Source organism: Acomys minous (assembly GCF_964271855.1).
Source record: "Acomys minous genome assembly, chromosome: 16".
Lineage (NCBI taxonomy): Eukaryota > Metazoa > Chordata > Mammalia > Rodentia > Muridae > Acomys > Acomys minous.
In genome coordinates, this window is record NC_140498.1 from 3,050,711 (window position 1) to 3,068,981 (window position 18,271).

At 50.1% G+C, this 18,271-nt stretch overlaps 1 protein-coding gene across 1 annotated transcript in view; it reads left to right on the top strand.

The window, feature by feature from the left end:
* Positions 1-18,271, top strand: part of GUCY2D (guanylate cyclase 2D, retinal) — a 46,136-nt gene that overhangs the window by 2,902 nt on the left and 24,963 nt on the right. Inside the window, exon 2 of the mRNA XM_084763331.1 lies at positions 5,797-5,921. The gene's annotated coding sequence lies outside the window, so the exon portion shown is untranslated. The remainder of the gene's footprint in view (positions 1-5,796; positions 5,922-18,271) is intronic.

An 18,271-nucleotide genomic window follows, 5' to 3' on the forward strand; every position in this document is an offset into this window, starting at 1 on the left:
CAGGTAGTAACTGTAGAGACGATGGGGTCACATGCACACGGCCTTAAAGCCCTGTTTAAGAAAGGCAGCAATGTGTTTTCTGGCTGGCATGGCGTCAGGCTAGTCCCATTTTCTACTGTTCTTTTATCTCTTCGTTTCCTTTTTTTGTCTCTTCCTCCCTCCTTGCCTCCTCCCCCACTTCTTTCTTTAGCAGGATCTCCTCAGGAAATCCAGGCTGCCTGTGTGACCATGTCCAGCGTTAGAGTTCCAGGCATGCGACATCATGCCCAGCCTCTGTTTTTCTTTTACGGTGTCCTAAACCAGGTAACTGGCTGCCCGGGAGGTGTATTGAGTGGTTTTAAATGTAGGTGATGGAACAAACGCCCAGGTCCCGGCATATGACATTAAACCATTGTCATTCGGGCACAGGGTCTCTAGCTAATCATACTCCTGACAGCTGGTGACCAGGTGGCAGGGCTTAGGCATTGCGCTAGCACAAACTGCCCAAAATACTACGGCTTAAACAAAATGCGATCCTCGTTGCTCAGGATTCTGTGGCGAGTGGGTCTCTGTAAGTGTGTCTCCCTGGGGACATACAGGCAGTGAGTCTGAAGCCTCGGGTCGGCTGTGTCCTCAGTCTGCAGGACTGAGCCCTCAGCCTGTGGGGTCTGGTGCTATCTGTGGACCAAACCAGACTGAGCCAGGCACGGTGACACATGCCTTTGATCCCAGCCAGCCCCTGGGAGGCAGAGGTAGGTGGATCTCTGTGAGTTTGAGGCCAGCAGGGTCTACAAAGCGAGTCCAGAACAGCCAGGGCTACACAGAGGAACCCTGTCTCAAAAAACCAAAAAGAAGAAAAAAAAACCCAGACTGAATCAGAGGACACCCAGCTGGAGAACTGGTTCATGAGTAAAGAACAGAAGTGCCTCTCACACTTGGTGTTCTAGGTGCCCCAAGTGTCTTTCCCATCTGAGACCGTCACCGTCTTTAGAGACGATTTCTTTCACTCAAGCTGCGGACCTGTTCTGCCAGCAGCTCTAAAGAGCGGGTGTAAGGAGCTCTCTGCTCAGGATTTTACAGCTCTGGCCTTCAGGTGTCGGAGGCCCGGCACCCTGCGGCAGTGTTGTACCCCGAGCTTTGTTGGGGTCGCCTGGCCCTTGGCCGCTGGTGTGACAGCTCTGGGTAAGTTCTTGGCAGCTGTCAGGACCCATGAAAGTGTCCAGGGCGAGGGTTTACCACAGGCCCTCAGCGCCTCTCTCTCATCTCCATCTTCACAGTCTTTCATCTTCCGAAGCCGCTCCTCCTCGGCATCGCTCCCCGCTGCTGCACTCCCAGCATTCCTCCGTAGCTTTCTGTCCTCCAAAGCCTCTGCTTACGACTGTTCGCTGGACCCTTCTGTCCCCCTCTGGGGGCTGCTGGCTTGCCTGGGACTAGCAGCTGTCGAAATCACCTGTCCTTCACGCAACTAGTTTGGCCTATTCTACCTGTGATAAAAGACCAAAGATGGCTAGATCAAATCAGGCAGCTGACAGGAGGGAGGGCTCCCAGCCGGTCAGAGCAGCATCTTTTTGTACTAGCTGTCATGGGGCCTTCTTCCTCCCTGGGCTAAGGACGTCACCATGAAAGCTGAAGCTCCTGTAGGCTGCAGCATCTGCGGATGCAGTGGCTCTGGTCCTCTGTGGGTCCTCTGGAGTTCTCACGACCTAGGTAGAGGCTCCCAAAGCCTCCAGTATTAGGGTGGTACCAAGACAGCTGCGTTAGCGGCCCCCTCAACCTCAAGGAAGTTTCTTTGGGCCATCTGCAACTGGAGTTTCCTCCCAGCATCACTGGTCAGATTTAGATCTCCTTCAGGTAGCTACAAGGGTTTTTAAAACTGCCAGCGATTGCTCTGACAACAGCCGGATAAATAGCTCGGTTGACATCTCCCATCGCCTCTGGGGACATGAGCTCAGGTCTTTCAGCAGCAGCGACGATATTGCTCACAGTATCTGGGGACTCCACAGAACGGTGGAGACAGCAGCAGTGGCTCCTCGCTGTGGGTCCTGAGGCAGGTGCATGGTTTTGTCCTTGGCAACCTTGCTTCAGCCTGGGCGCTGGGAAAGGTCTGATGGCTGTCACTCAAGTCTACCACTTACCCGACCAGAGAGATGCCATCTTTTGAAAGAAAAAGAAAAAAAAATGTATGAAGGGTGCTTGTGACAAAACAAAGATTTGCTACATGGTTAAGGATTTTTTTTTTCCAGTAGGTTTTTTTTTCCGAGACCAGGTTGGCCTCGAACTCACAGTGATCTGCCTGCCTCTGCCTCCTGAGGGCTGGGATTAAAGGCATGCGCCACCTCACCCAGCTTTTTTGATTTTCTGAGACAGGGTTTTTCTGTGTAGTCCTGGCTGTCCTAGACTCGTTTTATAGACCAGGCTGGCTTCGAACTCACATCAATCCTCCTGCATCTGCCTCCCAAGTAGCAGATTTTTTTTCTGATAATTTTTAACCTTTAGTCAAATAACCCGGGGGAAGGGCTCTCAATCTGCATTGTCACCGCTGCTGCTCAAAACACCTGCTCTCCTTCCTTCGAGCTTTTTGGAATATGTAGTTCGCTGTTGCGTCTGTGGCCGCCTTAGTCACACACCAGAGCACCTCACTGCTGTCTGCCTGGAACTTAACAGCTAACCATCAGCAGCGCCCACCTCTCCCTTGCGTGTCTTTTTATTACTGAATCATGTCGGGAACACTGACTGACGAGAACAAGTTTAATTCGCTGACTTCCTAGAAGCCAGCCCACATAATACTCATTTCTAAACTTGCTTTTGAACAGGGCTGTACTTTTTTCTGTTCTGTTTATTTGTTTTGTTTTGTTTTATTTTGTTCCCCCCCCCCTTAGAATTTCACTTGAACAAGAACGAAAAGCAAATTTTAAAATAAGCATTTCCTACTTTCTGCTCGCTAAGGCCTGCCCCACTATCCCTGCTTTGCTCCCAAGACATCTGTAGCATCCTTTAAAGTAAAAGGCCTTTACTGAAATAAACACTGTGAAAGTCTGGGGGCCTCGGCCCAGAGAGCCCCAAGCAAACAAGGACAGTATTGAGTGACACCCAGAGTCCATCTTTGACTCAATTAGGTAGAATCAATCTTGTCACCGAGCTTCCAAGGAAATTCAATTACAGGTCAAGTGCAGGAAGCCGGCTAACTGTGGCTTAAGTGGCAGACATGACAGGCGGTCGATAGCTGCCTGGGGATGAGTTTGACTTCAAAGTCCCTGAATCTGCACTGAGAAAAGGCACTCGTTGGGGGGTTGGTGTGGGGGTGGGGGTGGGGGGGCGTTTGGGGGAAAGGAAGAGGCTCCAAGTGTCGAGAGCTCACCACTGAGGGCCCAGGCCAAGTACAGACAGGGGAACCCCACAGGACCCTGCCACACTTAGCGCAGTCACCTGTTATGAGCGGGGACTCACGGAGCACGGGAAGGTCCATCAGGACCCGGTGTGTGCAGTCTGCGCGGCAGAGGCCCTTGTGTCCAGTCACAGACAGAGGTGCCGGCAGAGAAGTCTGACACTCCGGACGGGGCGCGGTCGGGAGATGTTTCTCTCTCTTAAACATCATTCCCCCTCTAGTGGTCACACAGATTTTTACAAAGGCCTGTTTGTAGCCTAAAAAAAAAGAAAAGAAAAGAAATCCAGAAACTATAAGTGAAAAGACTAAATCCACTACATTAAAAATAAGCTCTTGAGTCTGGCAGGGCGGTGGTGGAGCACACCTTTAATCCCAGCATTCGGGAGGAGGCAGAGGCAGGCGGATGTCTGAGTTGTCTCACTACAAAGTGAGTTCCAGGACAGCTAAGACTACACAGAGAAACTCTGTCCGGAAAAAAAACAAACCAAAGCAAACCAGAATTCAGAGGCAGGATCTCTGTGAGTTTGAGGCCAGCTTGGTCTACATAGAGAGACCCTGGCGATGATGGTGGTGATGGTGATGATGGTGGTGATGATGGTGATGATGGTGATGGTGGTGATGATGATGATGGTGGTGATGGTGATGATGGTGATGGTGGTGATGATGGTGGTGGTGGTGATGGTGGTGGTGGTGGTGATGATGGTAGTGGTGATGGTGATGGTGGTGATGGTGATGATGGTGGTGATGGTGGTGATGGTGACGGTGGTGGTGATGGTGACGGTGGTGATGATGATGATGGTGGTGATGATGATGATGGTGGTGATGGTGGTGGTGGTGATGGTGGTGATGGTGGTGGTGGTGGTGATGGTGATGGTGGTGATGGTGGTGGTGATGATGGTGGTGATGGTGGTGGTGATGATGGTGATGATGGTGGTGATGATGGTGGTGGTGGTGATGGTGGTGATGGTGGTGGTGGTGGTGGTGGTGGTGGTGGTGGTGATGGTGGTGGTGGTGATGGTGGTGATGGTGGTGGTGGTGGTGGTGGTGGTGGTGATGGTGGTGGTGGTGGTGGTGATGGTGGTGGTGGTGATGGTGGTGATGGTGGTGGTGGTGATGGTGATGGTGGTGATGGTGGTGGTGGTGATGGTGGTGGTGGTGGTGGTGGTGATGGTGGTGGTGGTGGTGGTGGTGGTGGTGATGGTGGTGGTGGTGGTGATGGTGGTGATGGTGATGGTGGTGGTGGTGATGATGGTGGTGATGGTGATGGTGGTGGTGGTGATGGTGGTGATGATGGTGGTGGTGGTGGTGGTGGTGGTGATGGTGGTGGTGGTGGTGATGGTGGTGGTGGTGGTGATGGTGATGGTGGTGGAGGAGTGGGCATAAATATTAAAGAGCTTTTGAACACGTGAACAGAAGTGAAATACAAACTCAAAGAGAAGTGTAAGATAAAAGCAACGGAAGGTCATTGTCCCCCTATCTGACAGACTATCAAGGATCCCCAATGCCAAAGCTGGACAGCATAGCGTGATGGGGGATTTTAGAGAAACCAACCAGCCCCTTGCACTTCCCCCTTGGCAAAAAAAGGACACACACTGTGAGGTGTGTGCCTACCTGCACAGAGCGACAGAACATGTTCACCGAGCCGCTCACAAGTGGGCAGGCCACTTATGTGTAAATCACGTGGTGGACCAAATGCCATGCACTGTGCAGGGAGGGGGAGGAATTCCAGGTACTGATCTGAGTTTCTGGTCAGTCATTGCCAAGTAAAGCAGGCACAGGAGAGAGTGGGCGGTGCCTCCTCCAAAGAAAGGAGGAAGTGGAACCCTCGGTTAGGGGAAGTGGCACCTTTACGGGAAGGACGTAGAAACAAAAGAAAGGGAGAAGTTGTTTTTCTGTGGTTCTTAAAGACATACATCTATTTTTTTTTTTTAATTTTGCGAGACAGAGAGATGGTCTACAAAGATGGTCTTTGGGAGGTGGGACAACACTAAGGAACTACAAGGCAGAGCCTTTCTGGAAAGCCCTTCCCCATGGCCAGAAGCAGTATTAGGAAGTGGCCTTAGCGATCAACCGACTGTATTTGTGTTTGTTGTGGGGTCTAGGACAGCACCTAGGGCACCTCCCATGCTAGGCAGTGCTCTGCCCCCGACACACACCAGGCCACAGTTCTGTACTTAACATTTTAAAAATATTATGTATGTGTTCTTTGCCTGTGTGTATGTATAACTATGCACCACGCATGTGCTTGGTGCCCGGGGAGACCAGAACACGGTGTCAGATTTCATGGAACTGGAGTTGCAGATGGCTGTGAGCCACCATGTGGCTGCTAGGAATAGAGCCCTGGTCCTCTGGAGGAACAGCCAGTGCTCTTAACCACTGGGCCAGCTCTCCAGCCCAGCTCTGTGGTTGTTAAAATTATTTATTTCTCACAGAGTTCCAGAGAGCAAGAAGAATTCAGACTCACCTCCCTGAGGCCTCACAGCACAGTGTGAAGACAGCTGGGGAGCCAGGACCGCACTTCACCACAGGAGGAAAACCGACCTCCTCTCTGGCTGAGGTAACGGACAACCGGAGCCACAGCGTCCCCAGACAGCTGATGAGCCGTCAGCTACAGGGGGACCTGGCTCTGAACTGGCTTTAGCTCCATCCTCTTCATCACTGAGTACCAGTGTGGCCAGAGAGTGGCCCTTGTATAAACGACGGTACAGCAAGCCGATGGAATGCAGGACCAGGTCTCCCACTTCCTAGTCAGACTGGGAAGGTTCATAGGGCCAAGGGGGACAGTTCATCTCCTCAGCTGTAAGGCAGAGGTCAAGAGAAACAGGCTGGCTATGTGATGGAGAATTCCACACCTTATAAAACCTAAATAAGTTTTTGAGGAGTTGTTGTTTGTTTGTTTGTTTCAAAAGCCCACCCTTGCCAGGCATGGTGGTGCAGGACTTTAACCCCAGCACTAGGGAGGCAGAGGCACATGGGCAGATCTCTATGAGTTCAAGGCCAGCCTGGTTTACAGAGTGAGTTCCAGGGCAGCCAGGGCTACGTAGAGAGATCCTATCTCAATAACCCTCCCCCCAAAAAAACACCCCACCTTCAGTGACCTACATCTGTCAGCTGGGTCCTACCTCCTAAAACTGGCCTACAGCCTTTAAAACATCACCGCCAACTGGTGAGCAAGGGACAAAATGGGAGCCTGAAGGAAGTGGACTTTCAGTGATTCGTTCTAGAGTGAGACAAGTCATGTAAACCGAACACGTGGTCTGGGGAGCTGACAGGTGAGCCAGCTGGTAAGCCACTGCCCTCTCTCCTGGTCTAGCAGATTTTACCAACCTCACACAAGCGAGAACCATCTAGGAAGAAGACCCTCAGCTGGGTCAAAGCATCAGACGGGGCCTGTGGGCAAGTCTGTCAAGCTTTAACATTGATATGGGCAGGGGCCCAGCTCACTGTGGGTGGCGCCCATCCCTGGGCAAGTGGTCCTGGGCGGTATAATAATAAAAAAATAAAAAGCAAGCTGAAAGCCAGGTGTGGCGGCCAACGCCTTTAATCCCAGTACTCGGGAGGCAGAGGCAGGCAGATTACTGTGAGTTCGAGGCCAGCCTGGTCTACAAAGTGAGTCCAGGACAGCCAAGGCTACACAGAGAGACCCTGTCTTGAAAACAACAGCAATAAAAGCAGACTGAGTAAGCCATGAGAGTAAGCCAGTGCTCAGAGTTTCTTCATGGCCTCTGCCTCAGTTCCTGCCTCCAGGTCCTGGGCTGTCTGCCCTTCAGGACAAACCACAGCTGTAAGTCGAAAAGGGCCCTTTCCTCTCCAAGTTGCTTTTGGGCTTAGTGTTTATCAAAGTACTACACAAAGCCACCTGAGACATTACCTATAGTATGAAACTGCGTCTGCACCAGGATCCGCAGCGCGAGGCGAAGGTGACAGGTGCAGCTTGGGAAATGATGGCTCACGTCCCAGTAGCTGGTTTTCCTGGTGTGGATCGAATGCAGAGCAAAAGGAAACCAACTACATATATAATCTCTTGGTAAAGTGACCAGAGAGCGTTGTGGTGAATCTCACTGGGCCAAGGCTGTGCTTGGGCCAGCCTCAGTTACAGCTGCTAAGCTCACAGTGCTGCAGAGAGTAAGGAAGTGAGGCTGATTTGTAAAAGCAGGAAAAAAAGAGAAAGTGCGTGATTCAAAGACTCGCTGCTTGGTTATTGGGAAGTAGGTATCTGGAAGAACAGGAAGTGCTCGTAGCCACCGAGCTACCTCTCCGTATCTGAAAAGGTGATGCTAAATGGTGCTGACATAATTCGGCCCCCCCTCGCAGCCCCCGCCGCCCCCCCATGCCCCTCCCCCCCAGGTGGGGACTAGGTGTTAATATAGGGTCTTATGTATCCCAGTCTAGTCTCAAATTTACCTCTCCTGCTTCCTCTTTCCAAGCATTGGGACTGGAGGCGAGCGCACCATGCCTGTGGTGCTGAGCGTCAGACCCAAGGCCGCATGCGTGCTGCGGACTGACCGCAGCATTCCCAGCTGCCCCTGCTTGTGGAATCCGACGAAAAGCCAAGTAGAAGTCCGCAAATTTGGGTGGCACTGCTCCGTAAGACATCTGGCCATGGGCTACGACTGGCCCAGACAGACAGACTCATCGTTAGTGACTGAGCCGGGATTCTAGTGGCCTGTCATTTGTGTTTTGACAATCATTTTAAAAACCAGGCCATTAAAACAGCAACTTCCCTCTTTCTTGCTAAAAGCTAAGTTATTTCTTCAGGATGCAACCTCAGAGTTGTGACCTTGGGAAGCAAAGTGGCACCGTAAGTCTCTGTAGTGAGCAGAACCTGCGAAACAGGTTCGGGGTCTCATGCACCTCGGGTAGCAGTGAGACCTGCCAGCAGCTGCAAGATGGGCCAGGGCCACGCGCAAGCTCCGCTTGACCAGAACTTCTGCTGCTATGAAAGGAGACCCTTCTTTGCATGTTGCCATACCAACCTGCCAGGCCAGATGTGCCCACTGAGGCAGTAGTAGCACGACCATTATGGGATAGCCAACCATGTCCTAATAGGATCTAAGACTTGCCCCACAAGATGGCACTTATATTTGGTGCTGTGGACCGGCTTCAAGGCCCATCACTGGAGGGAGAGGCCTCAGGTCCTAGGGGTGAACACACTGCTTCTGTTTTGCTAAGTGGATGTATTGTCAAGAAACCTCCTAAGTCTTTGTGTCTATACTCACAGGCAGGTGCTGCTCTTAGCCTTGTCAAAGAAGAGGTTTCCTTTGTTTTTCTGGTTTTTTGTTTTTCCAGCAAATGGTGATGCAGACTCATGGCTGGTCAAAGTGCTGAGAGTGACTATTGACAGCACTCGGGAGGCAGAGGCAGGTGGATCGCTGTGAGTTCGGGGCCAGCCTGGTCTACAAAGTGAGTCCAGGACAGCCAAGGCTACACAGAGAAACCCTGCCTCAAAAACAAAACAAAACAAAAAAAAAAACACAAAACAAAACAAAAAAAAAAAAACCAACAACAACAACACAACTAAAAAAAAAGTGACTATTGAGTGCTCAGTTATCAACAAGACATCCATATCATCCCTGACAAGGTTCAGGGACCATCACAGAAGAGGAAGGAGGCGAGAGCGTGCCAGCCAGAGGATGAGGAGGAAGGCTGAGAAGTGCTGCACAAGACTGGACCGTCCACATTCACTCACGGATGGGGAAGAGGCACCCAGAGGACTGTTGGCAGCTAACGGCTGCTGGGGTCGGGGGAAGCCACTAGTGAGGTGTGTGTGCTCATGCAGGCGGCCCTGGTTAAACTCACTGGGTCACTGGACACAACTGCAGCAGAGACGGTGATGAGAGGGGGCTGTAGGGAGGGAGAGGGGGCTCCTGGGGGTAGGAAGAGAGCTAAGAGAGAATGGGGGTGTGTGGCCAGAATGAAGTATATACATGTATGAAACTGCCAAAACTAAATAAATAAATAAATTTTAAAATGGCCTGGTGGTGCACGCCTTTAGTCCCAGCACTTGGGAGGCAGAGGCAGGCGGATCGCTGTGAGTTCGAGGCCAGCTTGGTCTACAAAGTGAGTGCAGGACAGTCAAGGCTACACAGAGAAACCCTGTCTCTAAAAACAAAAAAACCCAACAACAACAACAAAAAGAAACGAAAAGAAAAGAAAGGTAAGCCTCGTGGTCAACAAAGCCAGTCTTGGGGGAAAGCCAAACCTGAAAGCCCTGGAATTGTCGGCCTGGACCAGACAGCTTAGACTTCCTGCCTTACCCAGGATGCTCTTCACTAAACCCACCGTCTGGAGAACCACGCTCTAACGGAGCTCTAGAAAGACACGAAGAAGCAACAATTCTCTGAAAACAAAACCACCTCACAAAACCAAGCCAAACTTCAAACGTGGTCTACAGCTCCCCCTGGTGGACAATACTGTTTTTTCAGCGTCTAAATCCCATGCTTTCACTCCATCCTGGGTTCCTGGGTCTCAGGGTTAGGGTTAGGTCAGCAGTACAGTACATGTAGGTCAATTTAAAACGCCTTTTTTTTTTTTTTTTTTTTTTTTTTTTTTTTGGTTTTTCGAGTCAGGGTCTCTTTGTAGCCTTGGCTGTTCTGGACTCACTTTGTAGACCAGGCTGGCCTCGATCTCACAGCGATCCGCCCAACTCTGCCTCCCGAGTGCTGGGATTAAAGGCGTGCACCACCACGCCCGGCCCTAAAACGTCTTTTTTAATTCAAGAACATGTAATTGCTGCTATTTATAGTCCTTATTACATCACATTCCCACAATGTCGTGTAGTTCGTAAGCACAACCCCCCAAAAAAGCCATGTCCCCAAATTGTGCAGCTATTTGAGAATGAGCTAGAATTCCAGGAATCAAAGAAGGAAACGCCACGATGGAAAAGAGACACTGAAAAGAGTTCGGCAGCTAAACATTACAATGCAGTAACCGTACTGACTTCCGGCTTCGCACCTGTCGCTTGGCTCTTTTCTCCAAGTCGCACGGAAATGAGCAAAGAGAGACCGGCAACAACTAAACAGCAGCAACGATAACCACTCCCAGCAAACCCGAACCTAGAGAAAACGCATCAGGAGAAAACAGGAGGAAAGGCTATTTTCCCCTGGAGAGCCACACTGTCCCAGGCTGGTCTCAAGGGAGGCTCCCGGGAGGCGGGTGGGAAAGGTCTCACCCAGCGAGCAGCTGGCTTACAGAGGGCCCACGGGGCCCACGCAGCGCAGTTTCCGAGCTGTGGGATCCTAGGAGGCAGACCTATTGCAATCTATTATCTGTCCCCTCTTTCACTCAGTCAGGGAAGGAGGCTTGCTGAGAAACCGTTAGAGGTAGGTGCAGCAGCCCTCAGCTAGTCCCAGCGGCCGCCCCACCCCCGAGTCGCTGCCTCTGCTGTGCTCCCGCTGCCGCGCGCCACTCTGCCGTGCCTGCTCCCACTAGAGGGGCTGAGCACGGGAGGAAGTGGCACTGCCTCACCACGGCCTCCACAGAATAGTGGGCAAAAGCGTCCTAGGTACACACGGTCTCTACAGGCCGCTCAAACCTGAGGCGCCGGAGCCTTACACCTGAGGATGCTCTCAGTGGCTGATCCAGTCCTGGTACCTGATGGGAAAGGCTCCTGGCTCCCCTGCAGCACCTGGGCAGCCCAACACAGAAAGCGGGAGATGCTCTGTGCGCCTCATGTTCAGGGAACCACACTGTCTCCAGCGCCTCAGCCTGCACCTCCGCTCCCACGCTCTTTAGAACCATCCTAGCAAAGATGGGTATTAATGGCCGAAACTTGGGTTGCAACCAGCAGCTGGTAAATGTGTGTCCGCACAGAGCTGCACCAGTGGAAAAGGAACGTGTATGCTGGTGACAAAGCCACAGAGGACAGTGTACCCAGGACAGGCAAACTCCTAGGAAAGAGAGCAGTCGAATAGGATCGTAGGGAAAAGTAGCCATGGTTGAGGAGACCCAACTTTCCCTGGAGCTGTCTGCAATGACAGTGGTCACACAAAATGTCGTTTGCTTAACTGCTACCAAAGTGTACACTTACAAACAGTTAAAATGGGAAATTTTATGAGATATATGATGTATATCATATTTATATGAACTAACAAAAAAGATTTGTTAGGGAAAAAAACCAGAGAATTAAAAAATTCCTGGAAATTTAGAACATAATGGCAAAACTGGAAAACTAAAACGGGAGCAGGGAATTATGGGATGGGCTGCTCTAAAATCAGCGTGACTAGGAAAGGCAGCCAAGGAACTTGCTTAGGAAAAAAACCTGAGGGCTCTGTTTGGATTTATAATTATTTCCATCTTTAGTCAGTTCTATTTCCAAACAAGTCTGTGGTCTCAGTCGTTAAAAAAGAAAGAAAGAAAGAGAAGAAAAAAGGGGGAAAAAATCAGGCACAAACTCAGAAATCCAGTGTTTCTTCCGCAACGTAAAAACGTGGGCTGTAGAGATGGTTCGGTGGGTAAAGGCCCTCGTCACACAAGCCTGCCAATCTGAGTTTGATCCCAAAAATGCTTGTAAAGGCAAGAGAGAACTCATTCTCCAAAACTGACCTCTGACCTCCACATGTGTGAGCATACACTAATTAATGACAAGTTAAATGATGATGATGACATCTTTTGTACCACTCCTCAAGGTGAGGGCGAACACGGGGCCCTTAACAGGAATCAGGGGAGGGGTGACAGGGAGCAAGAGTTTGACTTTTTGTTGCTGGACGTGGTGGCGCACGCCTTTAATCCCAGCACTCGGGAGGCAGAGGCAGGCGGATCGCTGCGAGTTTGAGGCCAGCCTGGTCTACAGAGTGAGTCCAGGACAGCCAAGGCTACACAGAGAAACCCTGTCTCAAAAATCCAAATAAATAAATAAATTAAGAAGAAGAAGAGGAAGAGGAGGAGGAGGAATCCAAGCACCACAGCAGCATCCGGGACTGCAGAAGCGTGGAGTCCTGCGTGCGGCTTCTGTGTGGGGTCTAGAGGCTCATTCAGCTTTTCGTGCCAGAGGGCAGACACCACCAAGCCGTCTCCCCAGCCCCCAGGTCGGTCTACTTTACCAATAAAGACTCAGGAGCCAGATGCTGGGGTGAGAAACCTGCCAGCTCAGAGAGGCAAAGAAAGCACCAGCTGACCGGCCTACTCAGCTCATGTCCCAGTGGACAAGGCCCAGAAGGCTCATTAGCCCAGCTGACAGCCCAGAAGGGAAAGGCCAAAAAAAAAAAAAAAAAAAAAAAAAAAAGCCCCCAAGGCCAAAGGCTTGCTAGCCCAAAGCCCAAAAAACCAAAGGCCGAGGAGCTGAGGAGCTGCGGAGCTCAAGAGCTAGAGAGCTAAGAGCCAAGCTAAAACCCCAAGAGTAAAGCCCACGATCTAAAAGTGCCAAAGAGCCCTTCTACTTTTTCACGCTGTCTTAAATACCCTGAACTCAAAGTCCCTCCTACTCTTTAATCCCTGTCAGCTGGCTTCTTGCTCCGCCTCTTGTCCTAGGGTTAACTTTATTAAATCCTGTGTGTGTGTGCTCGGACAGCTCTTGGCTTAAAGGTGTGTGTGTAAGGCTGGCTGCACACCTTAATCACCTGTTTACAATCAACTGAAAGTTCTTGGATTAAAGGTGTGTCAGGGCCCAACCACAAGAAACAGGGATTTACAGTTCAGTCTCGGGGGTCACAGTGGGATCACTGACAGATTTTTTTTTTTTTTTTCAAGACAGGGTTTCTCTATGTAGCCTTGGCTGTCCTAGACTTGCCTTGTAGACCAGGCTGGCCTCGAACTCACAGCTATCCGCCTGCCTCTGCCTCCCGAGCGCTGGGATTAAAGGAGTACGCCACCACGCCCGGCCACGGACAGATTTTTTACAGTTCACAATCTCAGGGATCATGCTAAGATCAAACATCCTGCAACATGATAGAAAACTCTCCTGGGAGGAGAAAGACGGAGGAGAGACATCAGGCACATGCTATTTCCCCTGCTTGGTTTGGAACTGGGGGGATCTGTATGGCAGAAGCATCCAGATGTGTGTGCCCGTATGCTCGTGCATAAGCAAAGGGAAGCTCCAAACCAGGAGAAGCCCCTGGGGGAGGTGTGTGTACGTGTGGGAGCTACATCCAACCGGGATTAGGACAAGAACAGAGAAGGGGGAGGGGCCGGACTGCCACCTCAGGTCAGGGACCAGATGAGGTTAGCACGGGCAATACCATCACTCCCTACTACGGTCAGATGCTACGGTGGGAAAAGCCATGGGCAGATAAAGGAGTGCCCTGCAGTGAAGACGAACTTTAACATGAGGGCATATTTACTCCAAAGACAGCATCTCCTTCCTCTGGAGGTCACAGGGCCTCTTCAATAACTCTCAAGTTAATGTCCTTTCTCCCACTACCCATGGCAGGGAGGGGAAAAGAGGTCGGTCACAGGAATAGAATCTCCCTAGCGGGGCCATCTGGGCATGCTGTGTCCATGTAGAGCCCCACTACCTAAACACGAACCAGACGGAAGGACACAGCAGACAGTAAAACAAGGGACAATGGTGGGGAAGGGGCCGGTGAACCGTCTGGTGGAGTCTTAACAGCCACTGTTGCGTGTTTGAAAACGTAATGCGGTAAGTAAGAGAGATTGTCAGGGGCCGGCGTGATGGCTCCGAGGGCGAGGGTACTTGCTGCAAAGCCTGAGGAGCCAAGTTTGCTCCCCGAGGCCGATGCGTGGTGGGAGGAGAGAGCTGACTCCTGCAGGCTGTCCTCTGACTTCCACTGCACGCAACCACAACCTCAAAATGTAAAAACTAAAATAAATATTAAAAGAATAAAGCAAAAATATTCTGGCTGTAAACACTAGAGCCGAGACTCTTTCAGCTAACCTGGGTGTATTTACGGCTTATAAGTTATACCTTAATCATTTTTTAAAAGATTTATTTATTTATTATGTATACAATTGTTCACATGTACACCTGCAGGCCAGAAAAGGACATTAGATCTCATTATAGATGGTTGTGAGCTACCATGTGGTTGCTGGGAATCGAACTCAGGACCTCTGCAAGAAGAGCCAGTGCTCTTACCCACTGAGCCATCTCTCCAGCCCTCCTTAATAATTAAAAAAAAAAGAAAGAAAGAAAGAAAAACCCTGTAGCGTGTGCTGTCTCCCTCCACCTCTCCCCTCCACTGCTCTCTCAGCCTCTGCATGAGCTGCCCGCTGCTCTGGGCTTCCTCTCTGCATAGTAGCCTCGTGTTATGGTCTAGCTTGTGAAACCACATAGCATCATTTCTGCCATTACCACTAGCCCACCTAGACTCACATGTAGGGGACACAGACACTTGATGTGAAACACCAAAGGCAGTGGGACCTGAGGAATGCTGCCTAGGCCATCTTTGGAAAACCCAGCTTCCCACAGCTCCCCCGTCTGGCCACAACAACTCACATTCCTCCCACATAAAAATGCAAGTCTCACCGCGCCATGGCAGCCATGGCAGCCATGGCATCGACTCAGAGTCTAGGGTGTCAGCATCAGGCCCAGATGAGGATGGTGCCTCACGTACAGGCCACCGACTTTCGAACACTCCCGAGTGCCTGTTCTCAACTAAAGATAAGATCTAGGGCTGGCGAGACTTCTCCGTGAGTAGAAAAACAACAGCCACCGACTTCGATCACCAGTAGGAGAGAACCAACCCCCGCAGGCTGCCCCCTGACTTCCGTAGGCATGCCATGCCACCTCCTCCCCAGATAGATGGATGAGTGCCCAGCCAGTGGGTTGGCCAAGAGCCAGCTCTGAAAGGAAGGTAAACCCTCTGGAATAGCTTCTGCATTCCTGGGACCACGCAGCTAGGGAACGTCTGGACAAAAGAGAAAGACGGCAACTCTGGCGACACAAGCTTTGGTGCAGCCTTGTGCCCTGGTGCCACTGCATGAACTGTCCCCAGGCCTTCAATATCCCCAGAGGCAGAACCTCCATCTTCAGGCTTGTTTGCTTCAGACTAAATTCCCTGCTGACTTGAAAGGGTTGTTGGTTTGTTTCTCTGCTTTTCGAGACAGGGTCTCTCTGTGTAGCTCTGGCTGTCCTCGAGGCAGAGGCAGGAGGATCTCTGTGAGTTCGAGGCCAGCCTGGTCTACAAAGGGAGTCCAGGACAGCCAGGGCTACACAGAGAAACCCTGTCTCAAAACAAAACAAAACAAAACAAAAAACTTGTTTGGGTCTTGGATGCTATAGCTCGGTACCAGAGTGTTTGCATGTAATCCTCAACAGACACAAACACACACACAACACACACACACACACACACACACACACACACACACACACACACACAGAGTTGTTTTGTCTCTTTTAAAGACTAAAATAGAAATAGGCTGTTTCCACAAATAGAAATGAATTCCTTCTGTGAACTCCTCCGTGACGTTGAGGAGAGGGGCTGAGGAGCGGGAAGAAAGAGTTTCCCTTCTCTTCCACAGACAGAGACGCCCAGATCTTCCTACGTGCTTCCCGGGCAGTGGACGCTATTCATAGTCCCTGGGTTTAATTATAGTTCTGTCCTCTGGTCACTTGGCTCTAAGCCCCAGCCCCACCCTTCCTATAAGAAGACGGGGTTTGTGTCTGTACATTACAGATGGAGTACAAGTTAGCAGACCACAGACAGGGAGGGTAAATGAGGCTGGGTACAGCCAGTTATGTCATCTCAGAATAAAGACCAGGATGGATTTAAAATAGTAGTGCAACAACATATAATAATAATAACAACAACAACAACAACAACAACAACAACAAAAAACAACTCAGCATGTCAACTCTTCAAACAACTAAAAATAGTTACTGTGTGATCTGGAAACTTCACTTCTAGTTATAAGCTCCTAAAAATGAATTCTTTGTTAAACTCATAGTGGCAACCTCAAGAGTGGATGGACAGATGAACAGATGGACAGATGGACAGACAAGCAGCATATTGTAGGCTCAGTTTCCTTAGCAATTATATTTTATTATGAACTTAATAAATTAATGTACCTCCCTTACAACCTAACTACCCTAAACAGGAGGGAAAGGAGACTAAGGAAAACAAGAATGAACCCTTCTGGGTGTCAGTTCCTGGGAACGTTTCCCCTGGCACAGTCAGCAGGATTTCAGCAGGCCAGCAGTTCCACCCAAGTTGCTGCTGGAACCTGGAGCCTCAGTTGGAGCACAAAGACTTGAAGCCTTTGTCAAGGGGAGCGATGAACAATACCAAGACGCCAAAAAAAGCCCCTCTTCCTGTGTTGGGCTCTCAGAGTCTGTACTAGGATGTTTTTCAGCTGACAAAAACCAAGCCCCTCCCCCACCCAACGAAGTGGTCTGTCTGCTAGTGGATAAACATCACCTGCTATCTCACAAATCTGCTCCCCATCCCACACTTGGGACCAAAACAAAAACATGTTTACACCCACTAACAACAGTGTTATCTATAGTGGAATGTTGTTGACAGACATGGCTCCTGGGTGTGTTGTGTTTAATAATTAGATAATGATAGAGTCAAGGTACCAGATATTATGTTATATGGAGTTTATTAAATGAGCATGGGGGGAGAAGGAGAAGGGGGAAGGGGTACCCCAGAGAGAGAGGGACAGAGACAGGGCCAGGAGGAGGAGGAGGAGGAGGAGGAGGAGGAGGAGGAGGAGGAGGAGGAGGAGGAAGAAGAAGAAGAAGAAGAAGAAGAAGAAGAAGAAGAAGAAGAAGAAGAAGAAGAAGAAGAAAAGTAAGAGTGAAGAGGAGAGAGAGAGAGAGCGCCACATGGAGGGTCTGTCTTTTATATGGCCTTGGGCAGGGTCACACGCCTGTGACAGGTAAGCGATGACATCACAAGTAGGCAGACTGAAGCAGAATCCTAACATTCCTCTCTCTTTCTATAATTAAAAAAATGAAGGCTGGATTGTTTTTATATAAGGTAAGTTAAGGTATGTAAATGTAGGCAAGGGAGAAAAGAGAAAAATGCAATAGCAACAAATGTCCAAATTATATAGTGAAGGGGAAGGAAAAGCTCTGCCCTGAAAGATCAAGGTAGAGGGCAGGCTATGTCAGCCATGTCCTGCAGCAGACAGGGACCGAGGATGCTGGGGGAACCTGGAGCTGTCTGTCCCGGGTCTGCAGCACACCATTTCAGTCTTTTACAAATGGATAAGGGGCGAAGTAATTGTCTTAACTACTTCCTGCTGACAGTAGGGCGGCGATAGGGGGTTTAAAAGGCTGAAATGTTGGCCAGGTTCTGGAATTTGCTATTGCCTTTGTTTTCCAGGGTCTGAGAACATCTGCTTCTGGGAAGTGCAGTGCAGGTCCAGCTAGGAGGAACAATGCAGGTCCAGCTAGGAGGAACAATGCAGGTCCAGCTAGGAGGAACAATGCAGGTCCAGCTAGGAGGAACAATGCAGGTCCAGCTGGCGCGATTTCTGAGGTTGGACGGGAGCACTTGTGGGCAGCTGCTTTGACGATGTCTCAGATGTAGGCAGTCTGGCAGGATACAGGAACATACACATGGGCAGAAGACAAAGTTAGCAGGTTGGGGAGCAAGTTCCCTTTAGGTGTGCATTTCAAACTCTTGGGAGAGCAAAGATAAAAGGCTTGAGGCCGGGCTGGAGAGATGGCTCAGAGGTTATGGGCACTGACTGCTCCTCCAGCGGTCCTGAGTTCAATGCCCAGTAACAACATGCATGGTGGCTCACAAACATCTGTAATGTGATCTGATGCCTTCTTCTGACCTGCAGGTGTATGTACACACAGGCAGAGCACTGTATACATAACAGTCAAGAAATCTTTTTTAAAAAAAAAGAAGAAAGAAAGAAAGAAAGAAAGAAAGAAAGAAAGAAAAAGGCTTGAGGCAATGCTGACAATTTGTGAAAATTTTTGGAGAGCAAAGAAAAAGGTTTGGACATGGGAAACTTCCTTCCATTTTATTTACCCTAGGAAAGGCTTGAACACGG